This window comes from Callithrix jacchus, chromosome 1, assembly GCF_049354715.1.
Source record: "Callithrix jacchus isolate 240 chromosome 1, calJac240_pri, whole genome shotgun sequence".
In the NCBI taxonomy this organism is placed as follows: domain Eukaryota; kingdom Metazoa; phylum Chordata; class Mammalia; order Primates; family Cebidae; genus Callithrix; species Callithrix jacchus.
In genome coordinates this window covers 89,378,287-89,388,548 of record NC_133502.1, presented here as the reverse complement: position 1 = coordinate 89,388,548, position 10,262 = coordinate 89,378,287, and the positions used below count along the sequence as shown (strand labels likewise).

General features: G+C 40.6%; 1 pseudogene; it reads left to right on the top strand.

Moving 5' to 3' along the window:
- Positions 1-7,014: 7,014 nt before the first annotated feature.
- Positions 7,015-9,157, top strand: LOC100408642 (E3 ubiquitin-protein transferase MAEA pseudogene; annotated as a pseudogene).
- The last annotated feature ends 1,105 nt before the right edge of the window (positions 9,158-10,262 follow it).

Sequence of the window (10,262 nt, the reverse complement as noted above, 5' to 3'; positions counted from 1 at the left end):
ATAAATTATTAAAAGTGCCAGAGAGAAACTCCAGAGTTTCCTGGAGGAAAAAGAATGTCCACTTTTTAATGGGGTTGACGTTTTCCTGTAAATTTGTTTAAGTTCCTTATAAATGCTGGATATTAGACCTTTGTCAGATGGATAGATTGCAAAATTTTTCTCCCATTCTGTAGCTTGTCTGTTCACCTGATGATAGTTTCCTTCGCTGTGCAGAAGCTCTTTAGTTTAATTCAATCCCATTTGTCATTTTTTGCTTTCGTTGTAATTGCTTTTGGCTTCTTTTTCATGAAATCTTTGCCCATGCCTGCATCCTGAATGGTATTGACTGGGTTTGCTTTTAGGGCTTTTATAATTTTGGGTTTTACATTTAAGTCTTTAATCCATCTTGAGTTGATTTTTGTATATGGTCAATTTTCGGCATATGGCCAGCCAGAGTTCTCCCAGCACCGTTTATTAAATAGGGAATCCTTTTCCCATTGCTTGTTTTTGGTCAGGTTTGTGGAACAACTTACATGGCTGTAAGTGCAGAGTCTTAGTTCTGGGTTATCTTTTTTGTTCCCTCTGTTTACGTGTCTGTTCTTGTACCAGTACCATGCTGTTTTGGTAGCCTTGTCATATAGTTTGAAGTTGGGTAGCGTATGTCTCCTAACTTTGTGCTTTTTGCTCAGGATCGTCGTGGCTATTTGGGCTCTTTTTTGGCGCCATGTGAATTTTAAAATAGTTTTTTCTAGTTCTGTGAGGAATGTCAATGGTAGGTTAATGGGAATAGCATTGAATCTATAAATTGCTTTGGGCAATATGGCCATTTTCATGATACTGTTCTTATCCACGAATATAAAATGTTTTTTCATTTTTTAATGTCATCTTTGATTTTTTTGAGCAGTGTTTTCTAGTTATCTTTGTATTGGTCTTTCAGCTCCCTGACTAGCTGTATTCCGAGGTATTTTATTATTTTTGTGGCAATTTTGAATAGGAGTTCATTCATGATTTGGCTCTTGGCTTGCCTGTTGGTGTATAGGAATGCTGGTGATTTTTGCACATTGATTTTGTATCCTGAGACTTTGCTGAAGTTGCTTGTCAGCTTAAGAAGCTTTTGGGATGAAACGAGGGAGTTTTCTAGATTATAGGATCATGTCATTTGCAAACAAAGATAGTTTGTCAAGAAGGGAGATAAAACGGGAACATCTCACAGCCATTACAGAAATTGAAGCAGTATTTACGTATCTTAATACCGAACCACCATAAACTTATTTCTTTGAAAAACATGATTTTTTTTTCTTATTTTTTTATTGCATTTTAGGTTTTGGGGTACATGTGCAGAGCATGCAATACAGTTGCATAGGTACACACATGGCAGTGTGTTCTGTTTGCTTTCACCCCTTCACCCACATTTGGCGTTTCTCCCCAGGCTATCCCTCCCCACCTCCCCCTCCCACTGGCCCTCCCCTTCCCCCCCAATAGACCCCAGTGTTTAGTACTCCCCTCCCTGTGTCCATGTGTTCTCATTTTTCATCACCGGCCTATGAGTGAGAATATGCGGTGTTTCATTTTCTGTTCTTGTGTCAGTTTGCTGAGAATGATGTTCTCCAGATTCATCCATGTCCCTACAAATGACACGAACTCATCATTTCTGATTGCTGCATAATATTCCATGGTGTATATGTGCCACATTTTCCCAATCCAGTCTATTATCAATGGGCATTTCGGTTGATTCCAGGTCTTTGCTATTGTAAACAGTGCTGCAATGAACATTCGTGTGCATGTGTCCTTATAGTAGAATGATTTATAGTCCTTTGGGTATATACCCAGTAATGAGATTGCTGGGTCAAATGGAATTTCTATTTCTAAGGCCTTGAGGAATCGCCACACTGTCTTCCACAATGGTTGGACTAATTTACACTCCCACCAACAGTGTAAAACTGTTCCTTTTTCTCCACGTCCTCTCCAGCATCTGTTGTCTCCAGATTTTTTAATGATCGCCATTCTAACTGGCGTGAGATGGTATCTCAATGTGGTTTTGATTTGCATCTCTCTGATGACCAGTGACGATGAGCATTTTTTCATATGATTGTTGGCCTCATATATGTCTTGTTTTGTAAAGTGTCGGTTCATATCCTTTGCCCACTTTTGAATGGGCTTGTTTGTTTTTTTCCTGTAAATCTGTTTGAGTTCTTTGTAAATTCTGGATATCAGCCCTTTGTCAGATGGGTAAACTGCAAAAATGTTTTCCCATTCTGTTGGTTGCCGATTCACTCTAGTGACTGTTTCTTTTGCCGTGCAGAAGCTGTGGAGTTTGATTAGGTCCCATTTGTCTATTTTGGCTTTTGTTGCCAATGCTTTTGGTGTTTTGTTCATGAAGTCCTTGCCTACTCCTATGTCCTGGATAGTTTTGCCTAGATTTCCTTCTAGGGTTTTTATGGTGCCAGGTCTTATGTTTAAGTCTTTAATCCATCTGGAGTTAATTTTAGTGTAAGGTGTCAGGAAGGGGTCCAGTTTCTGCTTTCTGCACATAGCTAGCCAGTTTTCCCAACACCATTTGTTAAATAGGGAATCCTTTCCCCATTGCTTGTTTTTGTCAGGTTTATCAAAGACTGTATAGTTGTAGATATGTTGTGTTTCCTCCGGTGCCTCTGTTTTGTTCCATTGGTCTATATCTCTGCTTTGGTACCAGTACCATGCTGTTTTGATTACTGTAGCCTTGTAGTATAGTTTGAAATCTGGTAGTGTGATGCCCCCCGCTGTGTTCTTTTTGCTTAGAATTGACTTGGCTATGCGGGCTCTCTTTTGGTTCCATATGAAGTTCATGGTGGTTTTTTCCAGTTCTGTGAAGAAAGTCAATGGTAGCTTGATGGGGATAGCGTTGATTCTGTAAATTACTTTGGGCAGTATAGCCATTTTCACGATATTAATTCTTCCTAACCATGAACATGGAATGTTTCTCCATCTGTTTGTGTCCTCTCTGATTTCGTTGAGCAGTGGGTTGTAGTTCTCCTTGAAGAGGTCTCTTACGTTCCTTGTGAGTTGTATTTCAAGGTATTTTATTCTTTTGTAGCAATTGTGAATGGCAGTTCGTTCTTGATTTGGCTTTCTTTAAGTCTGTTATATGGTTCTCTCAAGGTCTTTAAAATGAGCATTTAATTGTGTTGATTTATTTAATGATTATTAAAATTTTGGCTGTTTTTTTGAAGCTATTTCTCATTTCCTTTCTCTTTCACTTGTACATAAGCTGTAAAAGATAACTGCTTAATCGCAAAATGTAACATAAGACTTTTGTGTCAATGTGTCCAATAGGAATGAATTATTTATGGTGACCAGGCGGGGTTATGATCCAGAATTCTGGTAGGCACATCCATAAGGTGCAAGGTGTATTGAAAAGAGTACCATTTTTTTTGGCTGGGCAAGGTGGCTCATGCCTGTAATCCTAGCACTTTGGGAGACGGAAATGGGTGGATCACCTGAGCTCAAGAGTACCAGACCAGCCTGGCCAAAATGGTAAAACCCCATCTATACCAAAAATACAAAAATCAACTGGGTGTGATGTTGGGTGCCTGTAATCCCAGCTACTTAAGAGGCTGAGGCAGGAGAATGACTTCAACCCAAGAGGCAGAGGTTGCAATGAGCCAAGATTGCGCCACTGCACTCCAGCCTGGGTGACAGAGTAAGACTTTATCTCAAAAAAAAACAAAAAAAAAAGAAAAAGAAAAAGAAAGAAAAGAGTACCAGTTTTAAACAGGTGTGATCTGAATCCTCTACTTACTAGCTACATGATCCTCAAAAAATTACATGAATAACTGAATCTGATTTCTTCATCTAAAAAAATGTATGACATCTAAATTTTTAGGGGGTTTTTGGAGGACTGTATATTTAGAGTCTCTGATTTATGGTGTGGATTCCATATGCTTAATTTTTCTTCTCAGTCATCCATGCAGTCAGTATTTATTTAGCTGCTACTATATAGCAGGTTCTGTGCTAGGCACTGGGGATACCCCAGTGAACAATGGCCACTGTCACACTGCCTGTCATCCAAGTGATTATGAAGCAGTGCTGCCTACACCAAGATAGGAGAGAGTGCTAAAGTTGTCATAAAAGGGAGGTCAAGGAATATGCTCAGAAAAAAAGGTGTGTATCTACAGTGCTTTAAAGGATGAGTGGCAATTATCCTGGAGTGGCGAAGGAGAGCATTGCTTCTTTGAAAAGGCAAAAGTAATTTAACATGGCTGGAGTATTTATTTAGTTGGGAGAAATGGCAGAATACGGGCTTCCATAAGGGTCCCAGGTAAATTGGCAAAGACTGTATATTGGCTTTTTAATTTTTAAGGTTGCTAAATTGTTATAAAATTAATTTTGTTGCAGCTGAATGTGACTATAGAAAAGCTTACGAGGAATTGGATTGGTTTCACTTTAAATTCATGATCGCAAGCTTCAAGTGAGCCTGTCCCTCCTCTATTCACTCTGTCTTAGATGATCACTTCACAGTGAATCTCTTCCAACCCTAGACACTTGTTTATCTATCCTCCCTCTCAGTTGGTGACTTTCTTACCAGAAGTATTCCAGATTTCGGATTTTTTTGGATTTTGGAATATTTGCATATGCATAATTAGATATCCTGAGGATGGGACCCAAGTCTAAACACAAAATTCATTTATGTTATACATTTGCTTAGTACATATAATCTGAAGGTAATTTTATACAGTATTTTTTAGTAATTTTGTGCATGAAGCAAAGCTGTGACCTGTCACGGGAGGTCAGGTGTAAAATTTTCCACTTGAGGTGTCTTGTCAGCACTCAAAAAGTTTTGAATTTTTAAGCATTTTGGATCTTGATATTTAGATTAAGGATGCTTAACCCATATTATTCAAAAAGTGGATATCAAGAAATTGTTTAGGTATATTTGCAAATATTTTCTTCTTGGATATAATTTTTTGTAAAATATTTTCACTATTATACCATTTATTTACTAGCCCATATAAGCTTAATAAAAGAAGCTATGTTGATTTTAATATTCCGAATGCACTTGTTTCTATCCTCTTCAGTTTTGTATCTTCAATAAATATATAATGACTAATAGAAAATAATATTTCTTGCTACTGAATAAAACAATTAGCACATCTTCTATGAGAGACCTTAAAGTTAATTAGGCATTTAAATGTTCAGGCTAGTAGTTCTGATGGCACGTTAGAATCACTACATGAGCTTTTAAAAATCTTGATGCTGAGGTCCTACCCCAGATGAATCCAAATGTCTATCCATGGAACAAACTGGTATTTTAAAGCCTTCCAGGTGATTTCAGTCTATAGCCAAGATTAAAGGCCACTGGTTAACCAGCACCTACCATGCCTTGGACATTAATCCTGAATAAACCTTTGTAGATACTTCCAAATGAGATCAGAGGATCTCTAGCATGCTACAAACATGCCGTCTCTGTTTCTGTCTTCTTTAAAACGTAACTTAAAGGATCGGGGTAAGAGTCCAAAGATGGCTTGGCATATTTGCTGTTCAATCTCTTGTAAAGAACACTAGCAAAGACTTGACTCTGTGTTAGGGGCTAATGGAAACACAAAGGAGGAAGAAAACATGACCTCTGCCTATGAGAATCCCAGTTAAATACATTAGATAAGTGGTTTCCTCTCCAGTCTTCATGATCCCTGTCTGTGCAATGAGGATAATGCAGATATGTTCATTATCTGATGGTTGAGATGATGTTAATAAAATGTACATAACTGCTTGTGAAAGGCAGTACATTTTTTTTTAAATGTCACTGTTATTTTTGTTTTCTTATTTTCAGCTGATAGAAGTTGACAAGAAATTTTCAGCTGAAAAGTAGGGTAAAGACTCTCAAACACTATAATGTGCATGCCTGCACTCTTAGCTATTAGGGGAATCTCAAGAAGAATTTGAGGAGATAAAAACAATATACAGCAAGATGCTGATATCTTTTACTTCTCCATGAATTAGGATGATAAAACTTTTAATTTGTAGAAATAAGGTATTGTCATAACCACTGGTTTTGGCCTAGGGAGTTAAGGGTCTAGGATCCAGAGAAGAAAACCGTATTAATGACGTGGTCATATCCATGTCAGAGCTTGTTTGGAAATGCACAGAATTGATTCCAAGGTGGTTTAATAATGTAATCCAGGGTTTGCATCTCAAAGTAATGGTCCATCAAGGATGGTCTTTAGAGCTATTTTCTAAACTGACATGCTTAGTGCAGACTCACATCAAAATGCCCTTTTAATTAGAATCAGTAACTGGTAAACCGAAGCCTAACTCAGTTTGTGTTATTTCTCCGCAAATCTGTAAGCCATTTATGTGCCATCACCTGAAAACCTCCCACCCAAAGTTATTAGTATACAATAGGATGTATAACAGAGCTCTGTGACTTCTCTGTGGAATAAATTATTTCACGTTATTTTTTAAAATATTCTTTATGTTTATACTCAGAGTAAATGAGCAATGTTACACCTATTCTCTGTAAATTGTCACACCTTAAGGTCCTTAGGATGGCTCAACTCTTTCACTCTTTCAGCACAGGAAAGAATTGTTTAATAAAAATAAAATGTGTAACAATGGATTCATGAACAAAAGAAGGCAGAACAGAAGATTTTTTGTTTTCTATTTCTCTTGACTGCTCAGCTAATCGCAACATCAACTAAACCTTTCTTTATCTCCCTCACATCATAGGGTGCATCTCTAATGTTGCTCAACATTTTATACCTGTGTGGAAACTACCATTTAACAAAATTTCATTTGATGCAGGAAAAAAACATTCTTTCAATATTTGATAATTGTGTATGGTTCAGCACTTTTATTAGATTTGTATTTTCTTCAAGAGAAATAGAATAGAGGCAGTGGGAAAGGATTACTTCTCTACCCCCAGGGGTTGAATACTCACCTGAGGACACAGTGTGCTTGATTCTTGATTTAAGATTCCTTCTTATGCTTACTTACTAAGACTTTTTTAATTTGTCTTCCTCCAGGTGAAACAATTAAAAAAAAAATGGAGAATGGAACACCAATTCACTAATAAAGAATATTTATAAAGAATAAAAAACAGCCCCCGCCCGCTAATGTTTTGGCCACTTCATGATGGCGGTGCAGGAGTCGGCAGCTCAGTTGTCCACGACCTTGAAGGTGCAGGAGTACCCGACCTTCAAGGTGCCCTACGAGACAGTGAACAAACGCTTTCACGCCGCTCAGAAGAACACTGACCGGGAGACCAGCCACGTCACTATGGTGGTGGCCGAGCTGGAGAAGACGCTGAGTGTCTGCCCCGCCGTGGACTCTGTGGTTAGCCTGCTGGGCGGTGTGGTGGAGAAGCTCAGCATCCTTAAGAGGAAGGCGGCGGAGTCCATCCAGGCAGAGGATGAGAGCGCCAAGCTGTGCGAGAGCCGGATCGAGCACCTCAAAGAGCACAGCAGCGACCAGCCCTCGGTGTCCAGCGTGTGGAAGAGCAAGGACATGAACCGCATGGTGGGGGAGCACCTGCTAAGCTGCGGCTACTACAACACGGCTGTCAAACTGGCACGCCAGAGCGGCATCAAGGACCTCGTGAATATCGAGATGTTCCTGACGGCCAAAGAGGTAGAGGAGTCCCTGGAGCGATATGAGACGGCCACCTGCCTGGCCTGGTGCCATGACAAGTCCTGGCTCCGGAAGATGAAGAGCTGCCTGGAGTTCAGCCTCAGAATCCAGGAGTTCATTGAACTCATCCGGCAGAATAAGAGACTGGACGCCGTTAGACATGCGAGAAAGCACTTCACCCAAGCGGAAGGGAGCCAGCTGGACGAGGTGCGCCAGGCCATGGGCATGCTGGCCTTCCTCCCTGACACGCACGTCTCCCCGTACAAGGACCTCCGGGACCCCGCACGGTGGCGGATGCTGATCCAGCAGTTCCAGTATGACAATACCGACTACACCAGCTGGGAAACAACTCCGTGTTCACCCTCACCCTGCAGGCTGGCCTCTCCGCCATCAAGACACCACAGTACTACAAGGAGGACGGCATCTCCAAGAGCCCCGACTGCCGTGTGCAGCCGCTCCCTCAACAAGCTGGCGCAGCCCCTGCCCATGGCCCACTGCGCCAACTCCCGCCTGGACTACAAGATCTCCGGTGATGTGATGAACGACAACAACCTGCCCATGATGCTGCCCAACGGCTACGTCTACGGCTACAATTCTCTGCTTTCTATCCGTCAAGATGATAAAGTCCTTTGCCCGAGAACCAAAGAAGTCTTTCACTTCTCACAAGCCGAGAAGGTGTACATCATGTAGGCCCCGCGTCCAAGCTCACGCCTCGGGGATGGCTGCAGCTGGTGACGAGGCCGCGCCTTCGTCCTGCACCGCGCTCCAGATGGCCACGGCGCTTCTGTTTCTTGCAACCAAAGATCAGTGAGCAGTCATAAAAAAATACTCTTTAGGAAGAGAGAAAATAAGATTTAATAAATTTGTACTTGAAAACAACATTTTGATTGGTAGGATTTTGTAACGGTAGGATTGGTAGGATTGGTAGGATTAGATGCTTCTGAAAAGTACTTTCAACTTTCGAAGGAAACTCTTCTTTAAAGACTGACCTAAACCCCGACGAAAACTTTAGAACGTTTCAAAAATAAGAGTCCATGGTTTCCCCGTGTTTTTGGTTTCTTCCCTTCTGCGAACGGTGAGACTTGGAGAACGGGCTGGTTCTTCGCCACCTCCCAGCGTCCCCGGTCCGGCCTGGGAAAGGTGGCGGCGGTGCTGGACTGAGCTGCAGTGACCTGCAATGCCACGCCATGAGGGACACAGGGCTTCCTTCGAGAGCTGCTGCCATGAGGAGCTGGCTTTGAGGTCGCCTGCCTGCCTTCGGGCCGTGTCCGTGGGACTGTCTGTGTCTGTGGGACTGTCTGTGTCTGTGTGTAGGTTCCATATCACATCCCCGTGTGCCGCCTTACTTCCTGCTTCGAGAATGTGTAACGTGGAAATTCACGGGACCAAGTTTCTGCAGAGGCCTTGCTGGATGGTTCCATAACTTTAGAGTCGAATTTGTCGTTCAGTTGAGAGCACTGGTGACGTTTCAAAGCAAATGACCCACCATAGTTTACGAAGAACCATATCGTAGAGGTTTGTAGTTGGCGCTTATTTTTGCATGTTGATTGCTGTTGACTAGCTAATAAACTCTAAATGTAAACCATGGAATAAAGTGGTTTTTTATTTCTCAAAAATAAATAAAGAAAGAAAGAATAAAACATAAGGCACAACTTGAGAACATACATATACAAAAATAGACTCAACTTTTATGTCAAAAAATAAAAAAAGGACAGAAGTTTGCTGAATGCCTTACTCCTAAGAAATGTTTGCTTTCACTTGGTTGGGAAGGCGCTTAACAGGAGGAAGCCGGAGTTTCTGGAAAACAGGCCCCTTCTACCCAACATGTTTTCTGTGGGGCTGTCCAGTTATTTTCCCTAAGCAGAGGCAACTGGGAAACAGCCTTAGGCTGTAATTTTCCCATTTTATCTTAAGCAATACCATAACTAGGAATGGGTGACATCCAGGAGGTTTGTTTTCCAGATAGCATCCTCTTTACAATATAAGGGCTCTTTGAGAGAGTTAACATAATACATCTTCAGAGGAAAGTCTAGGAAACTATTTAGAAATTAAATATTACTTGAAACATAGGAAAGTCGTTCAGGTGACAGAGCTATTAGAAAATAAACATCTTTAAAATAAATTATTACACTGTAACTTATCATTCATTAATGTTGTTAGTGTTTATGCACTAAAACATAGACCAAAATAACCTATTTTATCCTCATATTGTAACACAAATTATGTTACACTTGAACAAAAATCCCTCGATGTGAAACTGATTTTAAATCCATCATCAGTTCTACGAGTCAAAAGTGGAGAATCCTTTTGCATTTGTACCTCTGGCAGCCAAAGTAATGTATCTTCTCTCCATGTTTCTTTATCTATTCATTAATGTGTTCTTTTCACATCACTTAGTGTTGAAATTGCCCATGGTCAAGTTGATCCAATCAGAACGATTTCACAGGCTGGTTGCATTGTATGTTACCTTCTGTTGTCAATTTCCATCCTTTGGTCTCCATAAGAATAAAAAACCGAGGTTGTTTTTTTTTTTTTTGCCATTGAGCATATAGAATATTTTTGGTTATTGTTCAAAACTGAAGCCACAAACCAGAAACTGTTTTTCTTCTTCGTTTATTTGCTCCCCTAGCAATGTATATTTCATAGATGTGAGTGCTCAGGTCTAAATTTCAGGTCTACAT